Below are 24,299 nucleotides of genomic sequence, written 5' to 3'. Positions count from 1 at the left end.
ATCTGTAAGAACAGCTCCTGAGTCTATAGACCACCAGTCCATCCAATATTTCCAGAGTCACTCCCTTTACTCCTCTGGGATGAAGGTTATCAGGACCTGGTGATTTGACAGCCTTTATCCTCATTAATTCCCCCAGCACCATTTTCTTACTAATATTAATTTCCTTCAATTCTGCCCTCTCACTAGACCCTCGGTTTCCTAACATTTGTGGGTGATTATTTGTGCCTTCATTTGGAGGAGAAGCTAGGCACGGAGATGGGGGAGGATTCTGGATCAAAGCTCTGCACAGGGTGAATCCTACCTCTTCATGCGCAGGGTTGAGCCTGACACAACTAAAGGTGGTGCACATGCTGCACCTAACTGGGACACGCATGAGCGGGTTCTTCCTGGAGGTGGAGGATAGGTGCGAGTGGTGTCAGGGGGGTCCGGCCAACCACACCCACATATGATGGTTCTGCCCCAAATTCAGCAGGTTCTGGAACATCTTCTTCAAGGCCATGTCCCGAGTGCTGGGGGCAAAGATGGAGCCATGCCCTTAAGTGGTGGTATTTGGGATGTCGTAGCATCCAGAGCTCTTTATGGGGAGCAGGGCCGATGCCCTGGCCTTCGCCTCGCTGATTGTCCGGCTGAGACTTCTGCTTGGATGGCGGTCGGCAGCACCACCTGGAGCTTCAGACTGGCTCTCCAACCTAGCGGGGTTCCTAAAGCTAGAAAAAGTAAAATGTGCAATTTGGGGATCAGGTGAAGGATTCCACCACACGTGGAAACAATTCACCAGCCTCTTCGAAGACCTGTTCATGACCAACACCTGGGGGGGGGGGGGGGGAGCAAGGGAGGGAGAAGGGAATGGGAGGGGGTAGGGAGGAACAACCAGAGAAGGGGTGGGGGAGGGGAAACAAGACAGGGTGGGGGGCTGGGGAAGCGAGGAAGCACCTTCCCCACAGTGAGGAAAAGGGGAAATCTGCCCTCAACTCGAGGGGTGCGGGTGCCCGCATACGGATATGCCAAATAAAATGTAAACTGTATGTAGTCTAATGAAATGCATAGAAGTAAAAGAGATCAGAAAATGAAGCCAACCGTCTATATTTATACAAACGCCAGTGAACGCAATGTAAATAGACTAACTGTTTTTTTTGTAGTATTTCTGTTTTATCTCGTTAATTTATTCCATGTGTGTTTTTTTGTTTTTCCAATGTTCTCTGTATATGGTGGTGTCACCAATGCAGGCTTTGACCACTTGTATAGCAAAGTGATGTAAATTAATTATAACCTTGATTAGGAGGGATGCAATATGAAGCAAAGATTCACCTAATAAATGAAAAACTCCAATAAAAACGTTAAAAGAAAAATTGTGCCCTCTTTTGTGAAGATGTGCTCAATTCTTATGTCCTGATTAGAATTTCCCTGAGCAGTGACTGTAAATTGTCTTCATTAATCTTTTTCTCTTCACATATAAATGGAAGCTTCTACGGTCAGTTTATATGCTTCCTTCAATTTTACTCTCATGCTCTGTTTTCCCCTATTGATCATTTTTATGTCCGGGATCTCTGAGTCCAGAATACATCAATCACTATTAGTTGCTACACAGATTAGCAAGACGATGAAACAACAAAGCATTGGATTTTGGTTCTAGAGGGATAGAATTGAAAAGTAGGCAAGTAAGGCAAAGCCTGTATCAAACCTTGCCACACCACACTTAGAATATTGGGTGAAGTTCTTACTGCCATATTATAAAAAGATCCAGAGGCACTGGTGAAGGTGCAGAAGACTATGTCGGTGTACAAATTGGGAAATGGGGAGTTTTGGGTAGTCAGTTGGGGTGGGGTACAGGTGATCAGTGGGTAGAGATAGGTGGTCAGCGGGAGGATAATCAGAGAGGTGGTGGGTGTAGTTGGGCGGTCCAGTGGGGAGATGGGGATGTAATTGGCAGTCCACAGGGGAGATCTGGGTCGGTCAGTATTCTAGTTACCCAAGGGCTAGAAGAGGTTTTAGTTCTTCGAAGTTTTCCTGGGTAACTATTTCTGTCCGACAGTTGGAGCCATCTGAAATTTCTGATTTAAATTGGAGTATCCGATGGTTCCAAGTACAGAGTAATTGCCCATAAAAGTTTGAACTTCCCAGGCAATTACAGGGCAATCCTTCTGTGTGAACCTCTATAAGGTTCCCCAGCACATTTTTGGGTACCCACCAGATACAACACCCTGGAGATTGGATGTTATGACCAATGTTTCCTCTTGTGTGAAAGAGCGGAACCAGAGGTCATCATGTTATCTTATAAGATGTCACCAATAATCCCTTTGAACACTCTTTAATAACAATAATCTTTATTGTCAGAAGTAGGCTTACATTAACAATGAAGTTACAGTGAAAAGCCCCTAGTCGCCACATTCCGATGCCTGTTGTGGGAGAATTCAGAATGTCCAGTTCACCTAATACTGCGGGAGGAAACCGGAGCACCCGGAGGAAACCCACGCAGACACGGGGAGAACGTGCTGACTCCGCACAGTGACCCAAGCCGGGAATCGAACCTGGGATCCTGGAGCTGTGAAGCAACTTTACGTTCGCTTGACAATTTATTTATCTATCTTGGTGTCATTGGCGAATTTAGCTACTAAATATTTGGCCTCCTCATGCAAATCATTAAAATGGGTGATAAGTAGTTGATGCCTCAGCGCCCATCCCTCTGGCACTCCACTTATTCCATCTTTCCAACCCCAAAATGAACCATTTATCCCAACTGTCTGCTTCCTGTGAGCCAACCAATCCTTCAGCCATGTTAACATGTTACCGCCTACACCACACCAGCTCTTACTGGGTGTAGTAAGCTCTGATGTGGCACCTTATCAAATGCCTTTTGGAAATCCAAGTACGCAGCATCTGCCAATTTCCCTTAACCACCTTGCTCGTTACTTCCTGAAATAACTCCAATAAATTAGTTTAACATGATTTCCCTTCTCAAAACCATGTTGATTCTGCCTAATCCCATTATAATTTTCTCAGAATTCTGCTGTAGCCTCCTCAGTAATGGATTCGAGCAATTTCCCCATTACAGATGTTCGAGTCTCTATTCAGACAGGGGATCAGCAGACCGGCGCATCCCAGGTAACTAAATAGGAGGCAGCCAATATTTGCACAGAACCATAATAGACAAAAACATTGATCTGTACTCGTGTGGAGACGCACATACGCAGGCACAAGACACAAGCAATCGCCCTCCTTATTCTCACCAGTCCAATCCACTAGCTTAGATCAGTACTGTGGAAAAGCAACTGTTTACTGAGGGCAGCCTATCAATGTATAAAAGCAAACACCAGCTGAAATCAAAACCATCGATTTCAGTTTAATTTCAGCCAGTTTGTTTTGAGCGCACGCTGCCGAGTTGTTGTGGGTGGGTTGCGGGAGACTCTGAGTTGACAAGGCTGCACCTTCCTCTCTCAACCTGTGGGTTGGGTGGCCGCTCTTTGACGCAGAACTGCTATTTAAATAATGAATTGGGGTAGAGTCACGTGAAGTCTGATTCTGAATAATTCAGCGGTTTTGTTTGGAGAATTCACACCGCTTCCTTCAACAATCAAAGCCAGCCCGGAGCGCTCCAGAAATGCTTCTGTCTGCTGCAATAATCCTGGGCTAATCACTTCGGGGTGAGTGGGGTTTTATTTATTTCCTCCCCCACCAACACCATTGTCCTTTTGCAATTATTTCGCGGATTGTGCCTGGGGCGGAGCTCTCTCTGTTTCCTTCATTAAATAAAACAGACCTGGGTTATTGCAGGATGTGGATGTGGGGTTTGTGAGGGGCCGGGCTCTGGTTCCATCGGGACAGAACCTGTTTGCATTTACCTGCCGCCCTGCCATCCATCACGTAGATTTTCTCTGCATGGAGTGGAAGGGACTGCAAAGGGGCCAGTCAGTGCCACAGTAACTGCCGTCATGCCAGATTGCAGCTTTCAGCAACATTTCACAAAGGATTCTTCAAATGTTGGAAAGAATTGAGATACAATGGCGTTAAGAAAGCAGGTTGAAATATCTAGGGCTTTGCATTCCGCCAGGCCGACATAATATCGCTTAAGTTTGCAGTAACATCAGGGTAGCTCACAGTGCTTCCCCCCCGTCACTGGTCAGGACATTGGGGAGATGTAGGTGGTCACTCCTGAAGCCCAATTTCCCTGGGAAGGGGCTACCACTCTCAGCCTTCCTTCAGAAGGGACAGTCTTCGGCTGCGTTTAGACTTAGCCTGCCCCCCTCCCCTCCCCTCCCTCCCTCCACTCGTTCAGGGATGGGGCTTTCGTGTGAGGAAGGACTGCGGAAACTCGGCACAGTAACCCTGCTGGTTCGCGAGTTAACTCCCGGGCTGCTTGCTTCCTCCCTCTCTCCTCAGCTACCAAAGCGCTTTCCCTGGTCCTGAAATCAAGTCGGGCAAGAAATTGTTGGGGGGAGGGGGAGAGAGAGAGAGAGAGCAGCCCCCCCCCCCCCCCCCCATACCCAGAAATGGGGAAGGGAGGTTCAATTTAATTTGGATGCATTTGCCTTTTAAGTCTTCAGATATTTTTTTTTTCGCCTGAGTACATGTTTGGTTGGGTTATACTGCAGTCTATCCAGAGTGATGAATGTTTCTGCTGTGAGTCTCCCCGGGTTCTTCAGCAAACTGTCTTATGTACTATATTCAATAATCACTCTCGCTGCCATTCTACATCTTTCTCAATTGAACCACATCCTGTGTTCCCAGGAAGAACCTTTTTCTCCTTACGTGTTAAACAGTCTCTGAATGCTTGAAGATTGATTCTGCTAAGCTCCCCAAGGATTGAACTGTGGGGCTGCCTCTGGTATTGAACTCTGCTTTGGACTAATTTCACTCCTAAAACCTTCCCATGTAGCTATTTCATATCAAGCCAAAATTTATAACAATATGTGTATTTCCTTGCACATAAAGTTACAAATTTATACACAGAATATCTACAAAGAATAACAATGGACCAGGTCAGTAATTAGGTCAGTACAGTGGCTCAATCTCATAGAGAGCTCATATATCCCCTCTCCTTTTCCATTTTCGATTCTCTGTTAGACACAGACAACTATCCGGCTTACAAATGGAGGTGGCATTCAATGTAACATTTGAATTATAGGCTTGGAATAGGCTAATGACTAGGTTTTGCTTGTATCTTCCCAGCCCAATTGCCTCTTCACATTGTTCCTGAATACGAATCAAAATAAGATCACTCCTATTCTAACAGAATCTCTCCTGCCCGCCACACTGACCATGTCTCAATAATGTTCCCTTGATGCTGCATTGAGTCTGGATCAGGATTAGTTCCAATCTGTTGTGGTTTTCTGTACAAGTTACATTTTAAAATGACCCTCTCCAGATCCTACTCATTTCTATCAACCACCTCAGACGCACCATCTCTCTTATCTATAAGAATTACTCAGCTACCATGTGGGCATCTAAAGCTTAGTTCTGGGCAACATGTTTTATCCTTGTTTTTAAAAAAAATTTTGTGTACCCAATTCATTTTTTCCAATTAAGGGCAATTGACCGTGGCCAATCCACCTACCCTGAACATCTTTGGGTTGTGGGGGCGAAACCCACGCAAACATGGGGAGAATGTGCAAACCCCACATGGACAGTGACCTAGAGCCGGGACCAAACCCGGGTCCTCAGCGCCGTGAGGCAGCAGTGCTAACCACTGCCCTAAGTTTTATTCTTGTGAATCATTGTGTGTATATTGCTGCTCTGTCCAAAATGCTACCTCCCCCTCCCCAAGCTGCTTTTCCATGATCAATGTGCAATCATCCAGAATGTCATTGCCATCTCAGTCAGGTTAACTTTACTAAACTGACGCTTCGTTATTTCAGAAAGTTGGCCCACAAATCACAAACCTTTATTAACCTCCTCAAACCAATTCACATCGTCATTTGTGTGGATGAATTATGTCATTTTCATAATTAGAGCTATAACTCGTGATTAAATGGACTAAGTATTGATAGTTTTGTTGTACAATACTGGCAAGGCTGTTATAGTTTTCCATCCCTTCTTGCACTAAGAAGGCAGAGCTGCTTCGTTGCTTGCACTACTGCAGTCCTCTGCTGATGATGCTCCCAAGGAATGGTGCCCAATGCACACTGCTGACACAGTGCAGCATTGATGGGCAGGTTTAATATTGATACTAATGGTGAGAGCACCAATCAGGTAAACGGCTGTGACTTGGATGGTCAAAAGCTGCCTTGATATCAACTCTGATCTCTGCTCTGACATGCAGCTGTCGCTTCATGTCTGCAACAAGGCTGTGAAGAAACCTGAAGCCAAATGGTCCGGGTGGAGCTCAAACTGAGCATCGCTGAGCAAATTATTGTTGGGTTAATGTTGCTGGCTGGCAGTATTGATGACTCCTTTGAACGTTTTATTAATGATTGGTCTGCTGCTTATGGGACTATCATTAGTTGAGTTAGACTTGTGAATAGGACAAACCTGGGTGATTTTTGTGGGTTTTATGCCCCTGTCATTGTTTGTCCAGAAGAGCAGTTAGCTCTGGCATCCAGCGGTTCATTATTAAAGTTGGCAAGCTGTCAGACCACATTTGACAACAACCATTGTGACCCCAATCTCCATGAGCCAGTTCCATAGTACCTATCAAATAATTCAAATTGTGCCACCAAAGCAGGTTAAAGTTGTTAGACGCACAGAGGCCATGGTCCAGCTGAACGGTGTCAAGGCTGTAAATAGTTATTACTCCTTTTCCCATGCCCCTAAACCTCTTGTTTCTTTGCTGTCTTACACTTTGCCAACCAGGTCACTGAAGATGGCCAATGATAGAGTTGCAATGATTTCTCTACTGAAGTGTATTGAGTGCCTGAAGTGCAGATAGAGGCCATTTGGTATCGACACTGGTTCATTGAAACGCTATTCAATGAGTCCTACACCACGTTCTTTCCCACAGAGCCCCGATGAGTTTTTCTTTTTAAACATTCAATTCATTCATGCCTGCAACTGATGTGTTTTTTCATTCATTCACCTGATGTTTGTGTCACTGACAAGGCCAGCGTTTATTACTTATCTCTAATTGCCCTCAAGTAGGCGCTGAGGAGTCACGTACATTGACGTACATTGTCTATCAGTACACCAATTCAAATGCATCCATGACCTCCCCCCCCCCCCACCACCTCTGTAATATGCTTCTCCAAGATCTCTGTGTTCCTTCAATTGTGCTTCTCTTTTGTTTTTCATTGGTGGCAGTACCTTCAGCTGCCCAGGTTTTATGCTCTGAAATTCACTGCCTAAACCTCCACACCACTCTCTTCATCTCTAAGATGCTCTTTAAACCCTATCTCTTTTACTAATCGTTTTTCAAATCACCTCTTCTATTGTCAATCTTTGTCTCGCTACACTACTTTGAAATGCTTTGGCATCTCCTGGCCATTAAAGACTAACTTTTAAATGTATTCATCCATGTGAAGTGGGCGTCTCTGGCTGGACCTGTATTTATTGCCCATTCCTAATTACTCTTGAACTGAGTGGCTTGTTGGGCCATTTCAGAGAGACCATAAGACCACAAGACATAGGAGCGGAAGTAAGGCCATTCGGCCCATCGAGTCCACTCCACCATTCAATCATGGCTGATTTCAACTCCATTTACCCGCTCTCTCTCCATAGCCCTTAATTCCTCGAGAAATCAAGAAGACGTTTAAGAGTCAAACACATTGCTGTGGGGCACGAGTCACATGTAGGCCAGACCAGGTAAGAATAGCACATTTCCTACCCGAAAGGACATCAGCGAATCAGATGGCTTTTTATGACAATTGACACAGTTTAATAGCCAACATTAGACTTTTAGATTTTTATTGAATTCAAATCTCACTTGGTGATATTTGATGCCTGGTGCCTGGATCACCACTCCACTGCCTCCCCTCATTAAAGGCATATCAGAAATGCAAGCGGTTAAACTCTCAACATTTTTGTATGAAATCTCCTTTCCTGCTCTTTTAAGTTAACTTGGATCACCTTTCTGATGTGTTGGGTGCTCTGGATCCGTGGAACACATACAGGCCACCAACACTTAAAATAGTTCAACACACTATTTTATTAAGCTAGAAACTGTTGAACATACTTTCACTGTGGATTAACACGATGTTAGATTAAACTAAAGACCTATGCCTGTCCTAACCAGTTCATGCACTCAGCACATGGTGAAGATCTGTGCTGTAAGCTGTAAGCTCTGTCCTTGTAGGAGGCTGTATCCCGAATGAGCGGGAACTCTGTACCCCCTGTCTTTATAGTGAGTGTGCCTAACTGGTGATTGGCTGCGGTGTTGTGTGTGTTGATTGGTCTTGCTGTGTGTCCATCAGTGTGTGTGTCTGCACCATGATATACTGGTGTATATTATGACATGTCCCCTTTTATAAAAGAATGTAAGTGTGTGGCAATAAATAATGTATGGTGACAATGTTCCTAACTACGTGTGGGGTGCGAAGACATATTTACAGGACTACGTACATGAGAACTAAGCTATTTAGATGGGAAGGTGCCTGGTGCAGAGAAGCAGTATACAACAAGAATAACGAGATCAACACTATATACAAACCAGGGAAACGATCAAACAAAGCAACAAAACAATTCAGAGAGTCAATAAGTCCGCAAAGTTCATAAATTAAGTCTCTGAGGTGGGCGACGAATTCTGGTTGACCGCCTCAAGGGTGGGTCGAGAGCCGCCGGTTCAGGAGCGGGCTGGACTGCGCCAAAGTCAGAGGGAGGCAGAGTGACAGGGAGCTCTGCAAAGTCCGTGGCAGGGTCAGCAGGCGGGCGAGGCGACACTGGAGGATCACGTGGCGAGCGTGGAATGAGACGAAAGGTGCGTCGATTGCGGCGCAGAATAGAGCCATCCGGTAGACGAACCAGGAACGAGCGGGGGGCCACCTGCCGAAGGACAACAGCGGTCGCAGACCAGCCCCCATCTGGAAGATGGACATGGACGTTGTCATCTGGAGCCAGAGCAGGGAGATCAGCTGCACAGGAGTCTTGAGCCGCCTTGTGCTGTGCACGAGACAGCTGCATTCGGCGAAGGACCGGAACGTGGTCGAGGTCTGGGACATGGATGGACGGCACCGTCGTCCTCAGGGTACGACCCATGAGTAACTGGGCTGGCGACAGGCCAGTGGACAGCGGGGCGGAGCGATAGGCCAGCAAGGCAAGGTGGAAATCAGACCCAGCATCAGCAGCCTTGCATAGGAGCCGTTTGACTATATGTACTCCCTTCTCCGCTTTGCCGTTGGATTGGGGGTACAGGGGACTGGATGTCACATGGGCAAAATTGTACCGCCTGGCAAAGCTGGACCATTCTTGGCTGGCGAAGCAGGGGCCATTGTCCGACATAACCGTGAGCGGGATGCCGTGTCGAGCAAAGGTTTCTTTACATGCACGAATGACTGCAGACGAGGTGAGGTCGTGCAACCGTATCACCTCCGGGTAATTCGAAAAGTAGTCCACGATCAGGACATAGTCTCTACCCTGCGCGTGGAACAGGTCAATGCCCACCTTGGTCCATGGTGACGTGACCAACTCATGGGGCTGCAGGGTCTCACGTAGTTGGGCCGGCTTGAAGCGCTGAGAAGTGGGGCAGTTGAGCACTGTGTTGGCGATGTCCTCATTAATGCCGGGCCAGTACACTGCCTCTTGGGCCCGTCGGCGGCACTTTTCCACGCCAAGGTGGCCCTCGTGTTGTTGTTCCAGGACGAGCTGGCGCATGCTTTGCGGGATGACAATGCGGTCCAGTTTTAGAAGAACCCTGTCTACTACCGCCAGATCATCTCTGACATTATAGAATTGAGGGCATTGGCCCTTGAGCCACCCGTCCGTTAGGTGGCGCATGACATGACACGCTGTAGCAAGGAGTCAGCCACCGTCTCGCGGCGAATTTGGAAGAGGCGTTCATCTGAGGCAGGTAGATTGGAGGCCGCGAATGCCACATGGGCGTCAACCTGGCAGACAAATTCCGCTGGGTCACATGGAGTGTTGACTGCCCTGGAGAGAGCGTCAGCAATGATGAGGCCTTTGCCTGGGGTGTATACCAGCTGGAAGTCGTATCGCCGGAGCTTGAGAAGAATACGCTGGAGGCGAGGCGTCATGTCGTTCAAGTCTTTCTGTATTATATTGACCAGCGGGAGATGGTCGGTCTCGATGGTGAATTCAGGAAGTCCGTAGACATAATCGTGAAACTTAACAACACCGGTCAGAAGGCCCAGGCACTCCTTTTCTAGCTGCGCGTAGTGCAGCTCCGTGGGGGTCACCGCACGTGACGCATATACAATGGGGGCTCATGATGAGGCCTCATCACATTGAAGGAGCACTGCCCCAATGCCGGATTGACTGGCATCGGTTGAAATTGTGGTCTCCTTTGCTGGACCAAAGAAAGCTAAGACCGGGGCCATGGTCAGTTTGGTTTTGAGTTTTCTCCATTCGCGCTCGTGGGCAGGGAGCCATTGGAAGTCTGTTGTCTTTCTGACCAGAGCGTTGTATGAGAGGCGAGGTTAGGGATGAATTTCCCTAAAATATTGACCATGCCCAGAAATCGGACGACCACCTTCTTGTCCTCTGGTGTTTTCATAGCTGTGATGGCAGCTACCTTGTCCGCATCCGGCCGCACACCCAATTAGGAGATGTGGTCCCCGAGGAACTTGAGTTCCGTCTGACCAAAAGAGCATTTGGCCCTGTTGAGGCGGAGGCCATGCTCATGTATACGTCTGAATACGCGCTGGAGGCGACTAACATGCTCCTGCGGGGTGGTGGACCAAACGATTGTGTCATCGACATAGACGCGAACACCTTCAATACCTTCCATCATTTGTCCCATAATCCTATGGAACACTTCTGATGCAGAGATGATCCCAAACGGCATCCTGTTGTAACAATATCTTCCAAAGGGGGTGTTAAATGTGCAGAGTTTCCTGCTGGATTTATCGAGCTGGATTTGCCAGAATCCTTTTGAGGCGTCGAGTTTGGTGAAGAGCTTGGCGCGAGCCATCTCACGTGTGAGCTCTTCGCGTTTGGGAATTGGATAATGCTCCCTCATGATATTGCGATTTAGATCCTTGGGATCAACGCAAATTCTCAATTCGCCGGAAGGCTTTTTTACACATACCATGGAACTGACCCAGTCGGTCGGTTCTGTGACTTTGGAAATCACTCCTTGGTTCTGGAGGTCCTGTAGCTGCTGCTTGAGGCGGTCCTTAAGGGGTGCTGGGACCCTGCGAGGTGCGTGCACCACAGGCGTGGCATTCGGTTTTCATAGAATCTTGTAGGTGTACGGGAGCGTGCCCATGCCCTCGAAGACGTTGTGGTACTGGTTGAAAATGGCGTCGAACTGCGCCCTGAAGTCGGTGTCCTGAAAGGCAGACGCGTCAGCAGGAGAGAGAGAGCGAACTCTCTGAACTAGGTTCAACAGCTTGCATGCCTGCGTGCCAAGCAGGGAGTCTTTCGAGGAGCCCACAATTTCAAAGGGAAGGATGGCTTTGCGTGACCTGTGCATCACTTCAAGTTGGCATGAGCCGCTGGCAGCAATGGCATTGCCATTATTATCTAATAGCTGGCAGGCTGATGGCAGGATGGTTGGTTTGACACAAAGGCTTTGGAGGTCAGACTGCGCAATGAGATTGGCGGAGGCACCGGTGTCCAGGCGGAATCGTATTTGGGACCGGTTGACCGTAAGGGTGGCACACCACTCATCGTCTGGATCGATGCTGTATACCGACAGCGGCTGGATTCTTTGCTTCGGGGACACCCTGTTTTTTTGTAACGATACCGACTCGAAAAGGCGCCTTCGGGTCCTCGGTGTCAATACCGGGTAGCAGGTCCGAATCGGGCTCCGTGACCGTGGGTTGAATGGCCCGGACATTCCTGCAGGGCTGGCTGGAGCTACGAGAGTTGGCAGGCTGAGCTGATCTGCATAAAGCAGCATAGTGGCCAAGTTTGATAATCGCAGGCATCGTCGGGATTTGGCAGGACATTGCCGCTTTAAGTGGGCGGAGCCACAGTTGCCGCACGTAGTAGCGTCAGTACGTTCGCTGCGCCCCCGCGCATGCGCAGTGCGGTCGGACGTGGTGCGCGCCTGCGCAGTACGTTCGTCGACGTCGCCGTCCCCTCGTAAGCGCGCAAAATGACCGCCCTCCTCCAGGCTGAAGCCCTGGAGTTGCTCGATTGCTTGGACCCGTTCTGCCTCGTGGGGACCTTGCCGTGCCGTTTCAGCCGCTTGGATGTGGGAATGCCGACTAGTGGCGTGTTCATGTAGCACGCAGGTCTCAATGGTAATCGCTAGGGTGAGCTGCTTTACCTTGAGGAGCTGCTGGCGTAGGGGGTCCGACTGAACACCGAAAATGATCTGGTCGCGTATCATGGAGGCGGAGGTGGGCCCGTAATTACAGGAATGCGCAAGGATGCGGAGGTGGGTGAGAAAGGACTGGAAAGGTTCATCCTTACCCTGCAAACGCTGTTGGAATACATCGCGCTCGAAACTTTCATTCACTTCGATGTCGCAGTGACTGTCAAACTTAAGGAGGACCGTCGTGAATTTTGATTTATCTTCACCATCAGCAAAGGTGAGAGAATTGAAAATGTGGATGGCATGTTCCCCGGCCATGGATAGGAAGAGAGCAATCTTCCTGGTGTCTGAGGCAGCTTCCCAGTCTGTGCCTTCAAGGTGGAGCTGGAAGCGTTGTTTGAATATCTTCCAGTTGGCCCCAAGGTTACCGGGGATGCGGAGCGGCGGCGGCGGGAGGGCGCTGTCCATTTTGCAGGATGACGGTATGCTAGTGGAAGGCAGATCACTTGCAGGTAGATCTAAGAAGTTCTAACATCGCTCAACTCCTGGTACCATGTTGTGTTGGGTGCTCTGCATCCATGGAACACATACAGGCCACCAACACTTAAAATAGTGCAACACTATTTTATTAAGTTAGAAACTGTTGAACATACTATCACTGTGGATTAACACGATGTTAGATTAAACTAAAGACCTATGCCTGTCCTAACCAGCCTATGCACTCAGCACATGGTGAAGATCTGTGCTGTAAGCTGTAAGCTCTGTCCTTCTGAGAGGCTGCATCCCGAATGAGCGGGAACTCTGGTGCCCCCTGTCTTTATAGTGAGTGTGCTCTAACTGGTGATTGGCTGCGGTGTTGTGTGTGTTGATTGGTCTTGCTGTGTGTCCATCAGTGTGTGTGTCTGCACCATGATATACTGGTGTATATTATGACACTTTCCATTAAAAAAACAGCAGTTGGCCTAATTTATTTATATATAGTATGCTTGTGAACTTCCAGTAGGGAGCTGCCCTCATAGTAATTGTGGAGCAGAGTTAGGACTTAAGCATTGCCATTCCAATTCTCTGACATCGTCACCCATGAGGGCAACTTTCACCAAGAGACAAGACGGCCAGAGCCAACCCTTTCTCATTAATTGTGCCTCTCTCTGTCCGATTCTGTTTAGTTATAATCCGGGACATTCTCTTTTGTGGGGCGGATGGGAGGTGGTGCTTGTTGGGGTTAAATTTCCATCATCACTTACAATTTTCAAGGCTTCTTTTGCACATCATTCCAGTGACTCCCCATGGTGCTGAAACCTCTGCAGTTAACAATTTGGTGCAGTAGTGAGTCGGACTCCAGCTATCTAATCCATCGGACTGTTCCCCCTCTTCAACTCTGACGAAGAGTTACACTGACTCAGAACATTAACTCTGCCTCTTTCTCCACAGGTGATGCCAAACCTGCTGAGCTTATCCAGCGTTTTCTGCTTTTGTTTCAGATTTCCAGCATCCGCAGTATTTTGCTTTTATGTTACAAAAATGTATCTGGCCATTTGTCTCTCAGTGCTGAGTGCGGTATCTGGCTTTGTGCAAACTGATTGCTACATCTCCTAAATTACAACAGTAACTGTACTAAGTATTTCATTGATTGTCAATCTTGAGGTCTTCAAAAGGTATTTTATAAAAGTAAGTCTGCCTTGAATGTATTTCTTTCCCCTGTGTAGCAGATAATCCAACTGAGACACAAAGCAAAACACCTCATTCAAAACACCAAACATGATTGGAAATTGAAAAGCACATGCTGTGTACTATCTCCGCTCTATCATGAAGTAGGAGGATAGACAAACAGTGAGCAATAGCTGGTAAATCAACAAGATCGGCCATAGTTACACACTTGACTGAAGGTTCTAGCTTGTACTGTGGTTTCCAAATGTGTCAACAGCTGTTGAGATCTGACCCAACAGGACATCCTTCAAGGCGATCTGCACAGTAGGTGTCAGGTGATTATTTCACTGTTTATGGCAACAAAACTAAGCTTGACGTTGACCTCACCTAGTGGCCCAAAATGTATTTTCCACCAGGAGTTAGTGAACAGCAATCCAGCGGATGAGAAGAGGGCATCGTGGCAGGTTAAGGCCTTTAAGTGGGCATTTAAAGGCCTCAATTGACCTCCAGGTGGGAAAGCCACCTTTAGGACTTCCTGTCCTGGTCTTGATCAGAGGGAGGTGGGAGGGCAGTGGAATCTACACCTCGTACCCTTCGGTCTTCACCACCTCAGAGATTGCACGGGGATGGGAGCATTGAATTCTGCCCCATTATTCTTTCAGGTGCCATTATGTGCAGTATGTCCAGTAAATCACTCTGTAAACAATGTGGTTAACCTCATATCAGCAATGACCCTGTTTCAAAAGGAGCAAGATGTGACTGCACTCCATACTGAATTCACCATGGGGCTGAATTGGAATGGGAGCTACTGTCTTCAGTATGATTAATATGGCCGCTGATTGTAGATGAATGGTGGCACAGTGGTTAGCACTGCTGCCTCACAGCTCCAGGGTCCCAGGTTCGATTCCCGGCTTGGGTCACTGTCTGTGCGGAGTCTGCACGTTCTCCCCGTGTCTGCGTGGGTTTCCTCCGGGTGCTCCGGTTTCCTCCCACAGTCCAAAGATGTGCAGGTAAGGTGCAGATTGACCGTGATAAATTGCCCTTAGTGTCCAAAAGGTTAGGTGGAGTTACGGGGATAGGGTGGAGGCTCTTTACAAGGGCTGGTGCAGACTCGATTGACCAAATGGCCTCCTCCTGCACTGTAAATTCTAAATTCTATGAAGTATTTTCAGCAATTGCTCTGTTATATTTACCCGTGGAACTATCAGAAACAGAATTATCTGCTACTTTGTCAGTGTACATGTTATTTGCAGTGGGGCAGGTTTTAAACTCCCTGTTTGAGTGTGATAGCAGCGTTCCAGGCCAGCCACCTTTTATGGAAAAGATTCATATATTTTCCATATAAGGTTTAGCACAATGGAAGGGCTGGTTTAGCACAGTGGGCTAAGCAGCTGGCTTGTAACGCAGAACAAGACCAGCAGCGCAGGTTCAATTCCCGTACCAGCCTCCCCAAACAGGCGCCGGAATGTGGTGACTAGGGGCTTTTCACAGTAACTTCATTGAAGCCTACTTGTGACAATAGGCGATTATTGTTATTACAGCCAATTCACATTTCAAAATGGCAAAAGGCAGGCAATCAACACACTGAGGAAGCAAGTTTAAAAACCATCCCCAATGTTTCCCAGATGGTTACTGAGAGTTAAATTGATTTAGGAAGAGTAGCAACGCAGGAACATAGGAATTAGGAGCAGAAGCCGGCAATTCGGGGGCAGCACGGTAGCATTGTGGATAGCACAATTGCTTCACAGCTCCAGGGTCCGAGGTTCGATTCCGGCTTGGGTCACTGTCTGTGCGGAGTCTGCACATCCTCCCCGTGTCTGCGTGGGTTTCCTCAGGGTGCTCCGGTTTCCTCCCGCAGTCCAAAGATGTGCAGGTTAGGTGGATTGGCCATGATAAATTGCCCTTAGTGTCCAAAATTGCCCTTAGTGTTGGGTGGGGTTACTGCGTTATGGGGATAGGGTGGAGGTGTTGACCTTGGGTAGGGTGCTCTTTCCAAGAGCTGGTGCGGACTCGATGGGCCGAATGGCCTCCTTCTGCACTGTAAATTCTACGAATTCAGCCCTTCGAGCCGGCTCCACCATTCAATGAGATCATGGCTGATCTCTTCCTGGTCCTGGTCTCAAATCAACCTCCCCACCTGTTCCCCATATCAATTGAACCCATTTTTTAAAATCAGAAATATATCTGCCTCCTTGAAATTTGTTAATGATTCAGACTCCACCACACTATTGGACGGCAAGTTCCACAAATTCACCACCCGCTGCGAGAAGTAGTTCCTCCTCATCTCAGTTGTAAATCAACCGCCTCCCAACCTATAACTGTGACCTATGAATAAAAGTACCAAGGGAATAAGTGAACTTTCGATAGAGTGAGGAAAGGATTTACCTGAATGGTACGAGGGACTGTGTTCCCTCTGAGATACAGACGTTCACAACAATTCAGCAATGTTGAATATATTGCACAGTGAAATAAGCAGATCTCATAAAACAACAAGAGGTTTGAGGGAAAATTGACCAGTTATATGACCAGACAACCATATAAATGAGACAGTTCCGAAAGAGGCCATTCAGCCCATCATGTCTATGTTGGTCAAGAAAAGAGGAAAATGAAATTAGCTACTCATTTTAACCCCATTTTGCTGGTCTGTAGCGTTTGCAGGAAAAATGGAGATTGTCCCTCTTAGAGCAGAGTTAAGGGGCGGGATTCTCCGCGAACTGTCGGGTTGGGAAACTCCGGCGCAAAGGAGCGGCGTGAACCACTCTGGCGTCGGGCCACCCCGAAGGTGTGGAATCCTTCACACCTTCAGGGGCTAGGCCAGAACCAGACTGGTTTGTGCCACGCCTGCCGGAGCGGAAGGGGCTTGGCGCCACGCCAACTGGCAACGAAGGGCCTCCGCCGGCCAGCGCGAGTTGGCGCATGTGCGAGTTGGCACATGCGCGGGAGCGCCAACGTGTGCTGCCGTCATCCCAGCGGATGCACGGGGGGTGGGGGGGGCGTTCATCACCGCCCCGGCCATCGCGGACTGTTACACCAGCTGGCGCGGAGGAATAGAGTGCTCCCACGACACAGGCCCGCCCGCGGATCGGTGCGCTTCGATCGCGGGCCAGGCCACCATGGGGGCAGCCCCCGGGACCAGATCCCCCCGCTTCCCCTCTAGGACCCCGGAGGCCACATGCGGAGCCAGGTCCCGCCGGTAAATACCTGTCGTAACATACGCCGGCGGGACCGGCCGAAAACGGGCGGCCACTTGGCCCATCGTGGGCCGGAGAATCGCCGGGGGGGGGCCGCTAGCGGCCGCTAACCAGCGCAGTGCGATTCCCGCCGCTGCCAAATCCCCGGCGCTGGTGAATTAGGCAGCCAGCGGGGACGGGATTCACGCCGCCCCCCCCCGGCGATTCTCCGACCCGGAGGGGTGGTCGGAGAATCCCGCCCAAGAGCTTATTTAATTGTAGGACACAAAATGATAAGAAGTTTTGATCAATTAAATAAGGAGGAACTGTTTCCAGCATCTCGAGAACCTGAGGGGAAAGAGGAGGAGAATTGTTTGACACAGTGTGTGTTGTTATGTTCCAGAATGCGATGTTTGAAAGGCTGTGAGAAACAGATTATACAGAAACTTTTCAAAGGAAATCTGATAAATACTTGAAACCAAAATTTCGCCGGGCCATGGAAAAAGAAAAGAGAAAGCGAGACATATTTGATTGGCCGATCAAACATCCAGCAGAGATGGGCTCCTGTTTGATTTTATAAAGAAGATGGGAAGTAGGAGAGGTGATTAAAGGTGCCTAAAAACTGATAGTGTTGGAAGTGCTCAACAGGCCTGGCAGTATCTGAGAAAAGAGATGCAAAGTTAATGTTTCGAGTTGAATGTGACATCTTCAGAGAGAAACGGAGGGCTTGATGTCACTGAAAGGGGGCGGACGAGGAAGCTCAAAAGGGAATGACGGGGATAGAGTAGAGGGCGCGCAAGATTGAATGGCAAATATGTAATTGAACAAAAGGCAAAGGGAGTAGTCATGGTTGCAGTACAGACACAAAGTATTTGTCTAGAGTGTGTGTGAATGGCAGAATAATGAACAGCATTGTCTGAGCGCAAACATTTGTAAAACTAGATTCAGACTGGCCTTCTGGATTCAACACTGATTCACATTTTGAACTCTGTCCCACATTTTGATTTTTTGTTGCCATATGCCAGTCTGCATGGGCATAAAGTGAAAAGCTTCAGCAACAAGCAATATTAAAGGTAAGGGCTTTTTCTCTTTTGTGGGAGTGGATGAATTAGCAAAGGTCTCTCCAGGACATGCAAGGGTAGTTCAGATGTCCCCTGTCAGGGACTCCTCCGATTCCCCAATATGGGTGAGACCTCCAGAGCTCTGTTTCCCCCATTTACTTGACCGCTGATAGTGTGGGCAAGGACCTCCTGTTGCAGGCACCTGGTCAACTCTTAACTGTGGCTAAGAGAGTGAACCAGAGCCATAACATTTTAAAATTATAAGACGGTACGGAAATGTCGATTTGTTCTCGGAGTGATATTATAAGAAATACGGCTTGGTTATTTTATAAACAAACTTTATTAAAACAAAAGAAAACAATATTTGAACTTTTACTTCAGCTCTAACACTAACAGATTACATGTAGTTTCTTAGCCTTAACACACTAATTCCCATTAAAAATCACTTTAAATACCCATGCACTTTCATGACCCTCACACAAACAGGCTAAGGCAATACTTGTATTTACGAAGCAATTTTTCTTCTGTTAAAGACATTTTTTCAGAACCCTTGACCAAAGCGTGCCTCAGTGTCAACTTTCATGACCTCTCTGGTCAATTTCCACAGTTCTGCATTCTTTCTCTCTCTCTCTAGGCTCTGCCCAGCACCTCAAACAAAGGTTCTCCCCTGAGATGGCCAGACATGAATCCATTCGCGTTATCTTGGCTGTCTGATTTCCCACTCCTGTTTCTACAACAGAGCAGAGCAATTCCACTTATATGCAACTAACCTTCCATTGACTGACAAATAGGGCATCAGATTCTGTGATGGGCTAATGGCTGGTCAAACAAGGTTGTCCCGAATGACATTGGATCTTGAGTAGATCACCCTAGCTGAACCGGGGCATCCTGTGTATTCCCACTATCAAGGTTAAGTCTGAAGGAGACAAGGTAACTCAGGCTATGGGCGTATCCCTCTGATTCTGATGCTAGCGGTCATTTTCTTCAGTCTGTTTAACCTCTAAATTGCCTGCTACATCTTGGGACCCCATTTCTGTACCCAAATTCATAATATTTCCCTATCATGATACTCATTAGATGGCCTCCTGTTAGTCCAACAGCAGTTTGTCAATGAGTTTTGGCAGTTAAACCTAGAATCGAACTTCAGCCAGCACTTTCCTGGGGGGTGAGCTGTTAGACCCACTCAATTAATTGAAATACATTTCCCAGAGGTTTGTCAATAGAATAATGTCTGAGAAATTTAGTTAGTCAGGTCATTGGTAGAAGTAGCAACTGTTTGATAAATTGCTTATAAGTCACTGACATTAACCTCCCCCCCCCATCCCCTCACCTTTAGTATCCTCACATGTTATGCTCCTCGTGCTCAATGTGGGAGTTCAGGGACGCGGCCGATGCCCCTGACTCCTTCATGTGCGGGAAGTGTGTCCAGCTGCAGCTCCTGTTAGACCACATGACGGCTCTGGAGCTGCGGATGGACTCACCTTGGAGCATCTGCAATGCTGAGCACGTTCAGTGAGTTGGTCACACCGCAGATTAGGTTTGGTGAGGGAGACAGGGAATGGGTGACCAAAAGGCAGAGAAAGAGCAGGAAGGCAGTGCAGGTGTCCCCTGCGGTCACCTCCCTCCAAAACAGCTATACCATTTTGGATACAGTTGGGGGAGATGACTCAGCAGGGGAAGGCAGTAGTAGCCAGGCTCATGGCACCGTGGCTGGCTCTGCTACACAGAAGGGCGGGAACAATACTGGCAGGGCTATAGTCATAGGGGATTCAATCGTAAGGGGAGTAGTCAGGCGTTTCTGTGGTCGTAAACGAGACTCCCGAATGGTACGTTGCCTCCCGGATGCACGGGTCAGGAATGTCTCAGATCGGCTGCAGGACATACTGAAGGGGGAGGGTGAACAGCCAGTTGTCGTGGTGCATATAGGCACCAACGATATAGGTAAAAAATGGGATGAGGTCCTACAATCAGAATTTAGGGAGTTAGGAGATAAGTTTAAAAAGTAAGACCTCAAAGGTAGTAATCTCAGGATTGCTACCAGTGCCACGAGACAGTCAGAGTAGAAATTCAAGAATAGTCAGAATGAATATGTGGCTTGAGAGATGGTGCAGGAGGGAGGGATTCAGATTTTTGGGACATTGGAAACGGTTCTGGGGGCGGTGGGACCATTACAAATCGGATGGTCTACACCTGGGCAGGACTAGAACCAATGTCCGAGGGGGTGCTTTTGCTAACACTGTTGGGGAGGTTTTAAACTAATGTGGCAGGGGGGTGGGAACCAGATTAGGAAGTTCGAGGTCAGTAAAGAGGCAGCAACTAAAGCCAGTACTAGATAATAAACTCAAAGTGTCTAAGGGGAAGAGTAGACAGGGAAGAGATGATGAACGCAAAGGGACAGGTGGTCTGAGGTGCATTTGTTTCAATGCGAGAAGTGTAGCAGGTAAGGCAGATGAACTTAGGGATTGGATTAGTACCTGGGAATGTGATGTTATTGGTATTACTGAGACTTGGTTGAGGGAAGGGCAAGACTGGCAACTAAATATCCCAGGGTATAGATGCTTCAGGAGGGATAGAGAGGGAGGTAAAAGGGGTGGAGGAGTTGGATTACTGGTCAGAGATGATATCACAGCTGTGATTAAGGAGAGCACGATGGAGGATTCGAGCACTGAGGCAATATGGGTAGAGCTAAGAAATAGGAAGGGTGCACTAACATTGTTGGGACTTTACTACAGGCCTCCCAAAAGCGAGCGTGAAGTAGAGGTACAAATATGTAGACAGATTATAGAAATATGTAGGAGCAAGAGGGTGGTCGTGATGGGAGATTTTAACTTCCCCAATATTGAATGGGACTCATGTAGTGTTGGAGGCGTAGATGGAGCAGAATTTGTAAGGAGCATCCAGGCGAGTTTTTTAAAGCAGTATGTAAATAGTCTAACTCGGGAAGGGCCCATACTGGACCTGGTATTGGGGAATGATCCCGGCCAGGTGGTTGAAGTTTCAGTCGGTGATTACTTTGGGAATAGCAATCACAATTCCTAAGTTTTAGAATACTCATGGACAAAGACGAAAGTGGTCCTAAAGGAAGAGTGCTAAATTGGGGAAAGGCCAAGTATAACAAAATTCAGCAGGAGCTAGGGAATGTGGATTGGGAGCAGCTGTTTAAGGGTAAATCCACATTTGAAATGTGGGAGTCTTTTAAGGAAAGGTTGATTAGAGTGCAGGACAGACATGTCCCCGTGAAAATGAGGGACAGAAATGGCAAGATTAGGGAACCATGGATGACCGGTGGAATTGTGAGACTAGCTAAGATGAAAAATGCATACATAAGATCTAGGCGACTTAAAACTGATGAAGCTTTGGAGGAATATCGGGAAAGTAGGACAAATCTCAAACACGCAATAAAGAGGGCTAAAAGGGGTCATGAAATATCTTTGGCTAACAGGGTTAAGGAAAATCCCAAAGCCTTTTATTCGTATATAAGGAGCAAGAGGGTAACTAGAGAAAGGATTGGCCCACTCAAAGACAAAAGAGGGAATTTATGCGTGGAGTCAGAGGAAATGGGTGAGATTCTTAATGAGTATTTTGCATCAGTATTCACCAAGGAGAGGGACATGACGGATGTTGAGGCTAGGGATGGATGTTTAAATACTCTAGGTCAAGTCGGCATAAGGAAGGGGGAAGTTTTGGGTATTCTAAAAGGCATTAAGGTGGACAAGTCCCCAGGTCCGGATGGGATCTATCCCAGGTTACTGAGGGAAGCGAGGGACAAAATAGCTGGGGCCTTAACAGATAACTTTGCAGCATCCTTGAGCACGGGTGAGGTCCCGGAGAACTGGAGAATTGCTAATGTTGTCCCTTTGTTTAAGAAGGGTAGCAGGGATAATCCAGGGAATTCTTGATCTGTGAGCTTGACGTCAATGGTAGGCAAACTGTTGGAGAAGATACTGAGGGAGAGGATCTATTCACATTTGGACGAAAATAGACTTATCAGTGATAGGCAGCATGGTTTTGTGCAGGGAAGGTCATGTCTTACAAACCTAATAGAATTCTTTGAGGAAGTGACAAAGTTAATTGATGAGGGAAGGGCTGTAGATGTCATATACATGGACTTCAGAAAGGCGTTTGATAAAGTTTCCCATGGCAGATTGATGGAAAAAGTGAAGTCGTATGGGGTTCAGGATGTACTAGCTAGATGGAGAAAGAACTGGCTGGGCAACAGGAGACAGAGAGTAGTGGTGGAAGGGAGTGTCTCAAATTGGAAAGAGGTGTCTAGTGGTGTTCCACAGGGCTCCGTGCTCGGACCACTGTTGTTTGTGATATACATAAATGATCTGGACGAAGGTATAGGTAGTCTGATTAGCAAGTTTGCAGATGATACTAAGATTGGTGGAGTTGCAGATAGCGAGGAGGACTGTCAGAGAATGCAGCAAAATATAGATAGATTGGCGAGTTGGGCAGGGAAATGGCAGATGGAGTTCAATCCAGGCAAATGCGAGGTGATGCATTTTGGAAGATCTAATTCAAGAGCGGACTGTACGGTCAATGGAAGAGTCCTGGGGAAAATTGATGTACAGAGAGATCTGGGAGTCCAGGTCCATTGTACCCTGAAGGTGGCATCGCAGGTCGATAAGAGTGGTCAAGAAGGCATACAGCATGCTTGCCTTCATCGGACGGGGTATTGTGTACAAGAGTCAGCAGGTCATGTTACAGTTGTATAGGACTTTGGTTAGGCCACATTTGGAATACTGCGTGCAGTTTTGGTCGCCACATTACCAGAAGGATGTGGATGATTTAGAGAGGGTGCAGAGGAGGTACACCAGGATGTTGCCTGGTATGGAGGGTGCTAGCTATGAAGAAATGTTGAGTAGATTAGGATTGTTTTCATTGGAAAGACGGAGGTTGAGAGGGGACCTGATTGAGGTCTACAAAATCATGAGAGGTATGGACAGGGTGAATAGCAACAAGCTTTTTCCAAGAGTGGGGATGTCAATTACAAGGGGTCACGATTTCAAGGTGAGAGGGGGAAAGTTTAAGGGAGATGTGCGTGGAAAGTGTTTTACGCAGAGGGTGGTGGGTGCCTGGAATGCTTTGCCAGTGGAGGTGGTAGAGGCGGGCACGATAGCATCATTTAAGATGCATCTAGACAGATATATGAATGGGCGGGGAACAGAAGGAAGTTGATCCTTGGAAAATAGAAGACAGGTTTAGATAAAGGATCTGGATCGGCGCAGGCTGGGAGGGCCGAAGGCTCTGTTCCTGTGCTGTAATTTTCTTTGTTCTTGTTCTTTGTTCACATTTGCGTATTGATTTTCAAGAGTACTTTTCAAAGGGTAAATATTGTTTACTTATTTAATTAACATGATTGGATTGTTCACATTTTTTTTAAAATGGCATGGTTGAATACTTCCAGCCACTTTGATTAATTTTCTGATTCTTCCTTCTTAAACAGCCCATGCACCCTCTCCGTTCTCTCCTCTCTCCCTGTCAACCTCTCCACACCTCTCTTCGTCTTTAGAAGTATATATTTTTTTACTGTGGTTCCAAATATGGATTGAATATAAAGAGTGGGCCTAATTTTGTTTTGCCTTCATGTCAGGTATGACTAATCTAATCTTTTGAGAATTGATAGATATTTATATTTGTTCATGGGATGTGGGGGTCACAGGCTGTGCCAGCATTTATTGCCCATCAGTAATTGTCCTTGAGGGGGAAGTTAAGAGTCGGCCACATTGCTGTGGGTCTGGAGTCACATGTAGGCCAGACCGGGTAAGGATGACAGATTTCCTTCCCTGAAGGACATTAGTGCACCAGATGGGATTTTCCGACAATCGACAATAGTTAGCATAAGACTTTTAATTCCAGATGTTTTTTTAATTGAATTCAAATTTCACCGTCTGCAGTGGCAGGGTTTGAACCTGGGTCCCCAGAGCTCTCCTCTGGGTATTGTTTACTAATCCAGTGACAATTCCACTGTGCCACCCCCTCCCCGAGTGTCAGGAAAGGTTTTCTCAATGGGTTAAAAAGGCGAGGAAGTGATGCTTCAGTTGTATAAAGTTTTGATCCCGCACTCTGCACTTTCCCAAAACCTTAAATCTGTTTCCCCTTGTCCCTTTGCCA

At 47.4% G+C, this 24,299-nt stretch overlaps 1 protein-coding gene across 1 annotated transcript in view; it reads left to right on the top strand.

The window, feature by feature from the left end:
- Nucleotides 1-3,436: 3,436 nt before the first annotated feature.
- Nucleotides 3,437-24,299, top strand: part of slc7a14a (solute carrier family 7 member 14a) — a 114,741-nt gene continuing 93,878 nt past the window's right edge. Inside the window, exon 1 of the mRNA XM_072473657.1 lies at nucleotides 3,437-3,641. The gene's annotated coding sequence lies outside the window, so the exon portion shown is untranslated. The remainder of the gene's footprint in view (nucleotides 3,642-24,299) is intronic.

This window comes from Scyliorhinus torazame, chromosome 14, assembly GCF_047496885.1.
Source record: "Scyliorhinus torazame isolate Kashiwa2021f chromosome 14, sScyTor2.1, whole genome shotgun sequence".
In the NCBI taxonomy this organism is placed as follows: Eukaryota; Metazoa; Chordata; class Chondrichthyes; order Carcharhiniformes; family Scyliorhinidae; genus Scyliorhinus; species Scyliorhinus torazame.
This window is presented reverse-complemented; position numbering and strand designations above follow the sequence as displayed.